The sequence below is a fragment of the Antechinus flavipes genome, chromosome 1 (genome assembly GCF_016432865.1).
Source record: "Antechinus flavipes isolate AdamAnt ecotype Samford, QLD, Australia chromosome 1, AdamAnt_v2, whole genome shotgun sequence".
Lineage (NCBI taxonomy): Eukaryota > Metazoa > Chordata > Mammalia > Dasyuromorphia > Dasyuridae > Antechinus > Antechinus flavipes.
The window spans coordinates 625,279,236-625,291,570 of record NC_067398.1 but is presented as its reverse complement, the minus strand read 5'-3'; positions in this window follow the sequence as shown (position 1 = coordinate 625,291,570).

Genomic DNA, 12,335 nt, shown 5'->3' with positions numbered 1-12,335 from the left:
AAAAATAAAATAATATTGAAATTTTTCTTAAAAAGCAATTGTTAAAAAGACTAGAGAAAATCATCCCCAGGATAATACACCATGATCAAGTAGGATTTGTACCAGGAATGCAGGGCTGGTTCAATATTAGGAAAACTACCAGTATAATTGGCCATATTAATAACCGAATTAACAAAAACATATGATCATCTCAATAGATGCAGAAAAAGCATTTGATAAAATCCAATATCAATTCCTATTAAAAACACTTGAGAGTATAGGAATAAACAGACTTTTCCTTAAAATAATCAGTAGCATCTATTTAAAACCATCAGTAAGCATCATATTTTTTAATGGGGACAAACTGCAACCATTCCCAATAAGATCAGGAGTGAAACAAGGTTGCCCACTATCACCATTACTATTTAATATTATGTTAGAAATACTAGCTTTGGCAATAAGAGTTGAAAAAGAGATTAAAGGAATAAGAATAGGCAATGAGGAAACCAAATTATCACTCTTTGCTGATGATATGATGGTATACTTAGAGAACCCCAGAGATTCTACTAAAAAGTTATTTAAAAGTTATTAGAAAAAGCAATTGCTAGTCAGAATAGGGTAAGGAATCTCCAATTTTCCCAGGGATTGATAAACCAAGACTGAAATATGCAGGACTAGGGCCTTTCATAAAGTGGAAAGGTGAGCCTGGGACTCATGCATGAGGAGTATAAGTTCCAGGATAGTTATCTCTGCCTCATTGAGTGTGCTAGTAAAAAGGTGAAAAATCGAGGAAAGTGAACTGAGTGGGGAGCGTTAGAGGTCTTCTCTCCAAGCTCTAGAATTTGATGTTCTTAGAGTGCTCTCAGCTTTAATATTCTATGTTCTAAGGCCCCTTCCAGATATAACCAGCTCTAATATTTTATCTTTTCAGGTCCCTTCCAATTCTAATATTCTATGTTCTAATGCTCCTCTCAGTTCTAACATTCTGTATTTTTAGTCTCTCCCAGTTCTAACATTCTACATTCTAATGTTCTTTCTAGCTCTAACATCTTATGCTCTAAGACCCTTCCTAGCTCTAACATCCTATTTTCTAAAGTTCATCTCAATTATAATATATTGTGGGCTTTCAACTTAAATATTATACGTTTTAGTGTTCTTCCCAAAATGTATGAATCTATCATATGAGATATTTTTGTAGGTCTGCAAAGACTATCTGACATAGGTCACTGAGCTAATGATCTTATTTGGAAGAAAAGAATAGCATGCCCAAAACAATTAGAGACTCTAAGGCAGGATATAATCATGTGCCAACAATATCTGGTGTAGTCAGTAAGTGCTCTGGGTTGATAATGGCAAGGATTGATTTTGCACCTTGTATAAATCAAAAGTGTTTTTTCACAGGCTCCTTTGGGGAATTTGGGAAAATGTTCTGTATAATACAATCATCCCCTTCATCCCCCCTGCCAACCACAACCCCTATTCTCTCTCTCTCTCTCTCTCTCTCTCTCTCTCTCTCTCTCTCTCTCTCTCTCTTTCTTTCTCTCTCTCTCTCTGTTTCCCTGCCTCCCTCTCTCTGTCTCTATCTGCCTATTTCTCTATTTCTTTCTGTCTCTCTCTGATTCTGTCTCTAGGTGTCTGTCTGTCTCTCTGTCTCTTCTATTTTCCCTTCCTCCTTCTCTCTTACCTTCTCTTCCTCCTTTCCTCTTTTTTTTTCTTTTTTCCCTCCCTCCCTTCCCCTTCTGTCTCTGCCTCTCTGTCTCTTTCTCTTTCCCTGTCTCTCTCCTCTCTCCTCTCTCTTTTTGTCTCTCTCTGTCTCTTTCTCTGCCTCTCTGTCTCTCTATCTCTCTCTCTGTCCTTCTCTCTCTCTCACTCCAAAAATGATTTCCATCATGTGAATCTTAGGGGCTCAATGTAGGGTTATGGGCATTCATACACCTAGTAAATTATGCCAAGGCATCTCCTAAATGGACTTTATTTTGGAGTCTGATATTACTAGAAAGGATAGATTTCCTGCCAGTGAACAAGATCTTGAAGAATGATTATGCCTTTATGTCATGCTTTATGGGTAAAAAAGCATGTTCATATATATCCTATCAGTCTTAATACAACTCACCTTCAAAGAATAGCTAGCATTTTTAAAGCACTTTAAAGATTGCAAGGGTTTTACATAAATTATCTCATTTTATCTATACAACTTTGATAATTTACATATATTATCTTTTATCTACATACCAATCTTATAAATGCTATTTACTATCTCCATTTTACAAATGAGAAAACTGTGATTGAGAAAGGTTAAATTATTTGTTCAGCGTCACACAGCCAGTAAGTGTCTTAGACAAGATTTAAACTAAGGTCCTGATGCCAAAGCTCAGCATTCTATACACTGCACTACTTATCTGACTATAAGAGGATGCGTGCCATTTTAATGAAATCTCTGGAAGCAAAATAAGTGTATATATCTTTGGCACATAGTAAAATAAGGAGTAAAATTTATAACTGGGAATTTCAGTTCCTGGGGTCAAATTCATTTGGGCTATGAAAGTTAAGATAGCTGTCTTGGAAATGGCTTGCTAGCCGTCTGTTTGTTCCTATACTGCTAATGAATCATGCTGCTCCTCTCCAGGATAAAATATAATGAGAGATCCCTGAAAGGTTCCCTGTCAGAAGATGAAAAATGATCTGTAGAACCACAACCTTTTATTGGGATCTACCTCTGATCCATAAGAAAAGAATTTCTCCAGTGGAATCCACCCCAATCTTCTCCTTCTCTTGAAACTAACCCATTATTCATTCTTTTCTCTTTCTTTCCTCTTGGTGAAAGACAAACCACAAGGAGGAAGTGTTCATCCCAAGGATATCTCACCCTGGGAGAAAGCCCCAGATGCCTTTACTTTGTTACAACTTTGGTAGATGCTATATATCTGACATATATATCGCAGATCATCATGGTTCAGCAGGCTATATAATGGTATAATTTTTTTAAAAAAAAAGAAATTTTCTGCTGGCCATTACTGTAGTAAAGAGTCTTTTATAATATAACAGATAAGGCCTTAGGAAAAAGAGCTTGCAAAGTCTACTTGAAAACTTTCCTACTTGGTGAAATCCTCCTAAGTTGACATAGGTTTTATCAATTCAGATTCAACATGAGCAGGTTTCAGAGTAAGATTGTTGAAAGAGATCAATGTATATCAAAATACTAATCAAAATTACCTTATAGAAATATTTGTCTTACAAATTTGTCCCAAAATTTGAAAAAGCTTTATTCTTAAAAAAAAAAAAAAAAAAAAAAAAACTAATTCTCTTTTTTCTTAACTTTTGTTGTTAATCTTAGCAATCCAGATTTGGGCAAAAAAGTGCAGTACATATCTGGACTGACAATATTAAATCTTTTGGTCTTCACAGCTCTATGCAGTGAACACTCTTTCCTCATCTTTCTAAAATGAGGAAGTTGAGACACAGGTTAAGTGTCTTGTTCATTGAGAGATAGAGTTAGGATTTGAACCTAAGTTCTGATGCTACCAAGATTGCTGAAGGGATGGGGTACAGTCAACAGTTTCCTAAAAGCACTTCAGGGCTCTTGACAATTAATTAATACAATGCTATGCATAAGACTGAAAGCTCAATAAAAATCCCACTTACACATTTGTTCTCAAGAAAGTACTATTTATAGATGACCCAAAACTAAAATGCACATGAACTATTTCAGGAAATTTTCTATTTTTCCTGAATAGGCAAACCATAATCAAAATAGCAACTATAAATGAGAAATCTACCTTGCTATAAATCTATAAATGGTAACTCAGGAAATATGGAAGGTCTCTGCGTCACTAGAGGGAGTACCCATATCTGGTGGAATCACGAATCTTTCAAATTATCAAAGTAAAAGAGAAGTTAATAATCCTGACTGACTATCTCACAGTGTGACTGAGAATCCAATTTGAGTTATACTGAAAGCTTTATGGGATTTCTTTCTTTTTTTCTTACTGATATCTTTTTAAACTTCACCTTCATTTTTGAATATATTCTTTTCCTCTTTCTCTGCCCATGGAGGGCAGAGAATCTGACAAAGAATAAAAAAGAAAATGGGGGTTGCAAAAAAGCAGATAAGCAAAACTGTGTCTAATATTACACACAATATTCCACACCCAAAGTGCCCCAACTTTGTAAAGTTGTGATGACTATTTGGCAGGAAGCAGGTAGAGAGTATCCCTTGCTCAAGTAAGAGATGGATCCATAGAAATGACATAATACTATTAGCGACATTTTATAGGGGAGGAAACCAAGAATAAAAGGGATAAAGCATCTTGTCCAAAGTCAAATAGACCTTGTAGATGATGAAATAGGTCTTGGATCTGTGACCTGAGAGTTGCTTTTTTTTTTTAATAGCTATCATTTATGTTGTATTCCATGATTATAAAGTTAATCTTCAGCATACCATTGGACTCGTAAACTCATTAATGTGGGTGTTTTCCTTTATAGGGTCTCCTATATCCTATCCACCTATACCTCTTCTTCTATTATCTGTCATTGTTGTCTCATATAATCCTGTATGGGATTCACTCAATGTGCTGGGACCCTCCTATATGTTTCATAACATTGTGTGTGTATATATAGGAGGCAGCTAAGTGACTCAATGGATAGAGTACTGATTCTGGAGTTAGAAAGATCTGAGTTCAAATTTGGACTAAAATACTTCCTTGCAGTATGATCTTGGGCAAGTCACTTAACATTCATTGTCCTTAATCCACTGGTGAAGGAAATAGCAAACTATTCCAGTATCATTGCCAAGAAAACTCCATGGATAGAGCTGGACATGACTCAACAAAAACATTATTTCTTCTCAATAATATTTTATTTTTCCAAATACATGTAAAGATAGTTTCCAGCATTTATTTTTGTAAGACTTTGTGTTCCAAATTTTTCTCCCTTCCTCCTTTACCTCCCCTTTCCCCAAGACAGCAAGCAATCAGATATAGATTAAATATGCACACTTCTTTTAAACACATTTTCATATTTGTCATGTTATACAAAAAAACAGACCAAAATGGAAAAACCCTGAGAAAAAAAAAAAGCAAACAAATAATCAAACAGGAAAAATAGTAAAAATACTATGCTTTGATCTACATTCAGTCTCCATAGTTATTTCTCAGAAGAAGGAGGGCTTTTTCCCTCCCATCTATCAGACTTGTCTTGAATAACTGAAAACAATAAAATTATCGGGCAACTAGGTAGTATGGGGGATAAAACACTGGACTTGGAATCAGGAAGACTCATCTTTGAGAATGCAAATTTGGTATCAATAACTTACTAGCTGTGTGAGCCTGGCTAAGTCGCTTAATCCTGTTTGCCTTGGTTTATTCATCTGTAAAAAATTGCTGGAGAAGGAAATAGAAAAACACTTCATATCTTTGCCAAAAAAAAAAAAAAATACAGCAAAAATAAACCAAATGGGTAAGGAAATGCCAGATATGACTGAAATAACACAACAGGTATTGCAAGCATGATTATCCTTATTTATGGGGCTTGGTTGCACAGTGGAAAGAAACCAGGCTTGAAGTCAGGAAATTCTGAATTCAAATTCAGCCTCATACTTATTAGCTATGTGATTCTGGGCAAGTCACAAAGAATTGAACATGATTCTCTGGAGATTGCTGGCATTATATCAGTTAGAGCCTGATAACCTCATTGGAAGAATTTTAGTGTTAAAAAAAAAAGTTTGTTTCAGGGAGAAATTCGGGGCTTATAAATGGTACACAATTTACTAAATGCCAATCCATTGTCTGTTTCCCCACCACCACTACCACCAATGAAAGTCTGGGCCCATCTCAGTAGTCTACATGCAATATTTGTCTATAATGTATATATCAGTGAAAAATCCAATCAATTGCTCATCTAACCATAAATCATAGTAGAGGAAGTAAGTATTATATTTCTACTTAGCATTTCTTGTGGAAGTATCTGGCCAAACTCTTCTGAGTGCTTATAAGTTTTTTTTTAATATTTTATTTTATTTTATAATAACTTTATATTGACAGAATCCATGCCAGGGTAATTTTTTTTTTTACAACATTATCCCTTGCACTCGTTTCTGTTGCGATTTTTCCCCTCCCTTCCTCCACCCCCTCCCCTAGATAGCAAGCAGTCCTATATATGTTAGATATGTTGCAGTATATCCTAGATACAATATATGTTTGCAGAACCGAACAGTTCTCTTGTTGCACAGGGAGAACTGGATTCAGAAGGTAGAAATAACCTGGGAAGAAAAACAAAAATGCAAATAATTCACATTCGTTTCCCAGTGTTCTTTCTTTGGATGTAGCTGCTTCTGTCCATCATTTATCAATTGAAACTGAGTTAGGTCTCTTTGTTAAAGAGATCCACTTCCATCAGAATACATCCTCATACAATATCATTGTCGAAGTGTATAATGATCTCCTGGTTCTGGTTCTGCTCATTTCACTTAGCATTAGTTCATGTAAATCTCTCCAAGCCTCTCTGTATTCATCCTGCTGGTCATTTCTTACAGAACAATAATATTCCATAACATTCATATGCCACAATTTACCCAGCCATTCTCCAATTGATGGGCATCCATTCAACTTCCAGTTTCTAGCCACTACAAACAGGGCTGCCACAAACATTTTGGCACATACAGGTCCTTTTCCCTTCTTTAGTATTTCTTTGGGATATAAGCCCAATAGAAACACTGCTGGATCAAAGGGTATGCACAATTTGATAACTTTTTGGGCATAATTCCAGATTGCTCTCCAGAATAGTTGGATTCGTTCACAACTCCACCAACAATACATCAGTGTCCCAGTTTTCCTGCAACCCCTCCAACATTCATCATTATTTTTTCCTGTCATCTTAGTCAATCTGACAGGTATGTAGTGGTATCTCAGAGTTGTCTTAATTTGCATTTCTCTGATCAATAATGATTTGGAACACTCTTTCATATGAGTGGTAATAGTTTCAATTTCATCATCTGAAAATTGTCTGTTCATATCCTTTGACCATTTATCAATTGGAGAATGGCTTGATTTCTTATAAATTTGAATCAGTTCTCTATATATTTTGGAAATGAGGCCTTTATCAGAACCTTTAACTGTGAAGATGTTTTCCCAGTTTGTTGCTTCCCTTCTAATCTTGTTTGCATTAGTTTTGTTTGTACAAAGGCTTTTTAATTTGTTATAATCAAAATGTTCTATTTTGTGAACAGTCATGGTCTCTAGTTCATCTTTGGTCACAAATTTCTTTCTCCTCCACAAGTCTGAGAGATAAACTATCCTATGTTCCTCTAATTTATTTATAATCTCATTCTTTATGCCTAGGTCATGGACCCATTTTGATCTTATCTTGGTATATGGTGTTAAGTGTGGGTTCATGCCTAATTTCTGCCATACTAATTTCCAGTTATCCCAGCAGTTTTTATCAAATAATGAATACTTATCCCAAAAGTTAGGATCTTTGGGTTTGTCCAACACTAGATTGCTATAGTTGACTATTCTGTCTTGTGAACCTAACCTTTTCCACTGATCAACTAATCTATTTCTTAGCCAATACCAAATGGTTTTGGTGACTGCTGCTTTATAATATAACTTTAGATCAGGTACAGCTAGGCCACCTTCTTTTGATTTTTTTTTCATTAATTCCCTTGAGATTCTCAACTTTTTATTGTTCCATATGAATTTTGTTGTTATTTTTTCTAGATCATTAAAATATTTTCTTGGAAGTCTGATTGGTATAGCACTAAATAAATAGATTAGTTTAGGGAGTATTGTCATCTTTATTATATTTGCTCAGCCTATCCAAGAGCACTTAATATTTTTCCAATTATTTAAATCTGACTTTATTTGTGTGGAAACTTTTTTGTAATTTTGCTCATAAAATTCCTGACTTTCCTTTGGTAGATAGATTCCCAAATATTTTATGCTATCAACAGTTATCCTGAATGGATTTTCTCTTTGTATCTCTTGCTGTTGGATTTTGTTGGTGATGTATAAAAATGCTGAGGATTTATGGGGATTTATTTTGTAGCCAGCTACTTTGCTAAAATTATGAATTATTTCTAATAGCTTTTTAGTAGAATCTCTGGGGTTCTCTAGGTATACCATCATATCATCTGCAAAGAGTGATAGCTTGGTTTCCTCATTGCCTACTCTAATTCCTTTAATATCGTTCTCGACTCTTAGTGCAGAGGCTAGTGCTTCTAATACAATATTGAATAATAATGGTGATAGTGGGCAACCTTGCTTCTCCAGATCTTACTGGGAAAGGTTCCAGTTTTTCCCCATTGCATATGATGCTTATTGATGGTTTTAAATATCTGCTCCTGACTATTTTAAGGAAAAGTCCATTTATTCCTATGCTCTCAAGTGTTTTTATTAGGAATGGATGTTGGATTTTATCAAATGTTTTTTCTGCATCTATTGAGATGATCATATGTTTTTTGTTTGTTTAGTTATTGATATAGTTGATTATGCTAATAGTTTTCCTAATATTGAACCAGCCCTGCATTCCTGGTATAGATCCTACTTGGTCATAGTGTATTATCCTGGGGATGATTTTCTGTAATCTTTTTGCTAATATTTTATTTAAGATTTTAGCATCAATATTCATTAGGGAGATGGTCTATAATTTTCTTTCTCTTGTTTTCAGCCTACCTGGTTTAGGTATCAATACCATGTCTGTGTCATAAAAGGAATTTGGTAGGACTCCTTCAATCCCTATTTTTTCAAATAATTTATTTAGCATTGGAGTTAATTGTTCTTTAAATATTTGGTAGAATTCACATGTAAATCCATCTGGTCCTGGGGATTTTTTCTTAGAGAGTTGGTTGATAGTTTGTTCTATTTCTTTTTCTGAGATGGGAGTGTTTAGGATATTTACTTCTTCCTCTGTTAGTTTGGGCAAGCTCTATTTTTGGAGGTATTCTTCTATTTTATTTAAGTTATCAAATTTATTGGCATAAAGTTGGGCAAAGTAACTCCTAATTATTGCTCTAATTTCCTCTTCATTAGTGGCAAGTTCTCCCTCTTCATTTTTAAGACTAATAATTTGATTTTCCTCTTTCCTTTTTTAAATCAGATTTACTAAGGATTTGTCTATTTGTTGTTTTTTTTTTTTTATAGAACCAACTCTTAGTTTTATTAATTAATTCAATAGTTTTGTTTTTTTTTTTTTACTTTCAATTTTATTGATCTCTCCTTTTATTTTTAGGACTTCAAGTTTAGTATTTGGGGGTTTTTAATTTGTTCCTTTTCTAGCATTTTTAGTTGCAAGCCCAATTCATTGACCTTCTCTTTCTCTATTTTATACAAACAGGCCTCTAAAGATATGAAATTTCCCCTTATTACTGCTTTGGCTGCATCCCATACATTTTGGTATGATGTCTCATTATTATCGTTTTCTTGGGTGAAGTTATTAATTATGTCTGTGATTTGCTGTTTCACCCAATCATTCTTTAGTATGAGATTATTTAGTTTCCAATTATTTTTTGGTCTACTTTCCCCTGGGTTTTTGTTGAATGTAATTTTCATTGCATCGTGGTCTGAAAAGGATGCATTTACTATTTCTGCCTTACTGCATTTAAGTTTGAGGTTTTTATGTCCTAATATATGGTCAATTTTTGCATAGGTTCCATGAACTGCTGAAAAGAAAGTGTACTCCTTTCTGTCTCCATTACATTTTCTCAAGAGATCTATCATATCTAATTTTTCTAGTATTCTATTTACCTCTTTGACTTCTTTCTTATTTATTTTGTGGTTTGATTTATCTAATTCTGAGAGTGCAAAGTTGAGATCTCCCACTATTATAGTTTTGCTGTCTATTTCTTCTTGCAGCTCTCTTAATTTCTCTTTTAAGAAATTAGATGCTACACCACTTGGCACATATATGTTTAATATTGATATTGCTTCATTATCCATGCTACCCTTTAGCAAGATATAGTGCCCTTCCTTATCTCTTTTAATTAGATCAATTTTTGCTTTAGCTTGATCTGAGATCAGGATGGCTACCCCTGCTTTTTTGACTTCACCTGAAGCATAGTAGATTTTGCTCCAACCTTTTACCTTTAACCTGCATGTATCTCCCTGCTTCAGGTGTGTTTCCTGTAAACAACATATTGTAGGATTCTGGCTTTTAATCCATTCTGCTAACCGCTTCCTCTTTATGGGGGAGTTTACCCCATTCACATTTATGGTTAAAATGACCAGTTCTGTATTACTTGCCATCTTGTTAACCCCTGTTTATGCTTTTCTCCCTTCTTTCCCCCTTAGCCCCCTTCCCAGTATTAAGCTTGTGAACACCACTTGCTTCTCACAGACCTCCCTTTTTAGTATCTCTCCCCCTGCCTTAGATTTCCTCCCCCGGTCTTACCCCTTTCCCTCCCAGTTTCCGTATTCCCTTTCACTTAGCTTATTCCTTCCCTTTTCACTTTTCCCTTCTCCTTTTTCAATGAGATGGGAGAAGTTTTACCATAAATTGAATATGTCTAAAATTTTTCTCTTAAAGCCAATTCTGAAGACAGTAAGATACCCACTATATTCATCCCCCTCCATTCTTTCTCTCAGATATAATAGGTTTCCTTTGCCTCTTCATGAGATGTAGTTCCCCCACTTTACCCTTTTTCTGGTACAATGTCCTTTCCACATTTCTAGAACAAGGTATACATGTATTCTTTATACCTCTTTATATCAGAAATATAGTTCCCAAGATTAATCTTTACCTTTTTTAGATTTCTCTTGAGTTCTATATTTGTAGATCAAACTTTTTGTTAAGTTCTGGCTTTTTCGTCAAAAATAGGTGAAATTCGCTTACTTTGTTGAATGTCCATCTTCTTTCCTGGAAAAAGATGCTCATTCTAGCTGGGTAAGTTATTTTTGGTTGCATACCAAGTTCCTTAGCCTTTCGGAATAGCATATTCCAGGCCCTTCGATCCTTTAATGTGGATGCTGCTAGATCCTGGGTGATCCTTATTGTGGCTCCTCGATACTTGAATTGGGTTTTTCTAGCTGCTTGCAGTATTTTTTCCTTCGTCTGAGGGTTCTGGCATTTGGCCACTATATTTCTTGGTGTTTTGATTTTAGGATCCCTTTCATTAGGTGATCCATGAATTCTTTCAATGTCAATTTTACTCTCTGTTTCTATGACTTCTGGGCAGTTCTCTTTGATAATTTCCTGGAAAATAGTGTCCAGGCTCTTTTTTTCATCATACTTTTCTGGGAGTCCAATGATTCTCAGATTGTCTCTCCTGGATCTGTTTTCCAGGTCTGTTGTTTTCCCCAGAAGGTATTTCACATTCTTTTCCATTGTTTGATTTTTTGGATTTCATTAGCAGCTCAGTGATGTTTCAGAGCATAATACAATTGGCACAAGGTTGACTACAAACAAAAGCTTCTGAAGAACCTTAGAAAAGTTTCTGGAGGACTTTTTTTTTCTTTTGGACCCTGTGCTAGACACCTTCCCTAATAGCAGTAAGCATCCTTAATGAACACCTCTTTCCTCATTATATGTTTTCCTTGGCATTAATCATCAGTGTTGGTTGTCAAACAAACCTATTTCTGTTGTTGCAATTATCAAGGAATGTTGTATGATATTAATATATGCATGGGAAACATATCATTGGAAGACAGCCTTGAGGCTATATTCTGCTCTATTGAAATCAAGCTCCTTTTAAAAAAAAATCAAGAAATAAGCACTAAGGGAATTTACTTTCTCTGTGTCTTTCAATCAATTATGTCTGTGAAGATGTAGTGAGCTGTAGAATATCATTTTTGAAAGTCTATCTGTTCAGCATGGCCCTGAAAAAATGATACCTCCCCCTATTCCTTTACAGGGGAAGAGAGAAATTCATGGGCATAAAGCACTGCATATGTCTTCAGAATTTTTCAGTGTATAAATGCATTTTAATAATTGTACTTTTTCTTTTAAAAATATTCTTTGTTATGCAGGATGACTCTCTAGGAAGAAGAGTGATATAATAAAAATAATATGTGTAAAAATAAAAGATATCAATAAAAAAGAAATTCTACCTATTCTTTTTTCAACAAAGGTCCTCTGGAGAAGTAGGAAATTCATTCTCATAAATATTCAGCCAAATGTGTTTGCACATGCTTGTGTTCCTGCCACTGCATGAGGCTGAGGCTGGTAGATCACATCAGGTCAGAAATGATGAGATATAGTAGTAAGTTTAATCACATGTTCTCACTAAGTATAGCACAACATGGCAAATACCTGAGAGTAAGGGAATTACCAGGAGCAAACCAACCCAGAGCAGGTGAAACAAAGCAGGTCAAAGCTTCTATTAAATCATCAATGGGATCAGATGGGCCCATGAGTAGCCATTACACTTC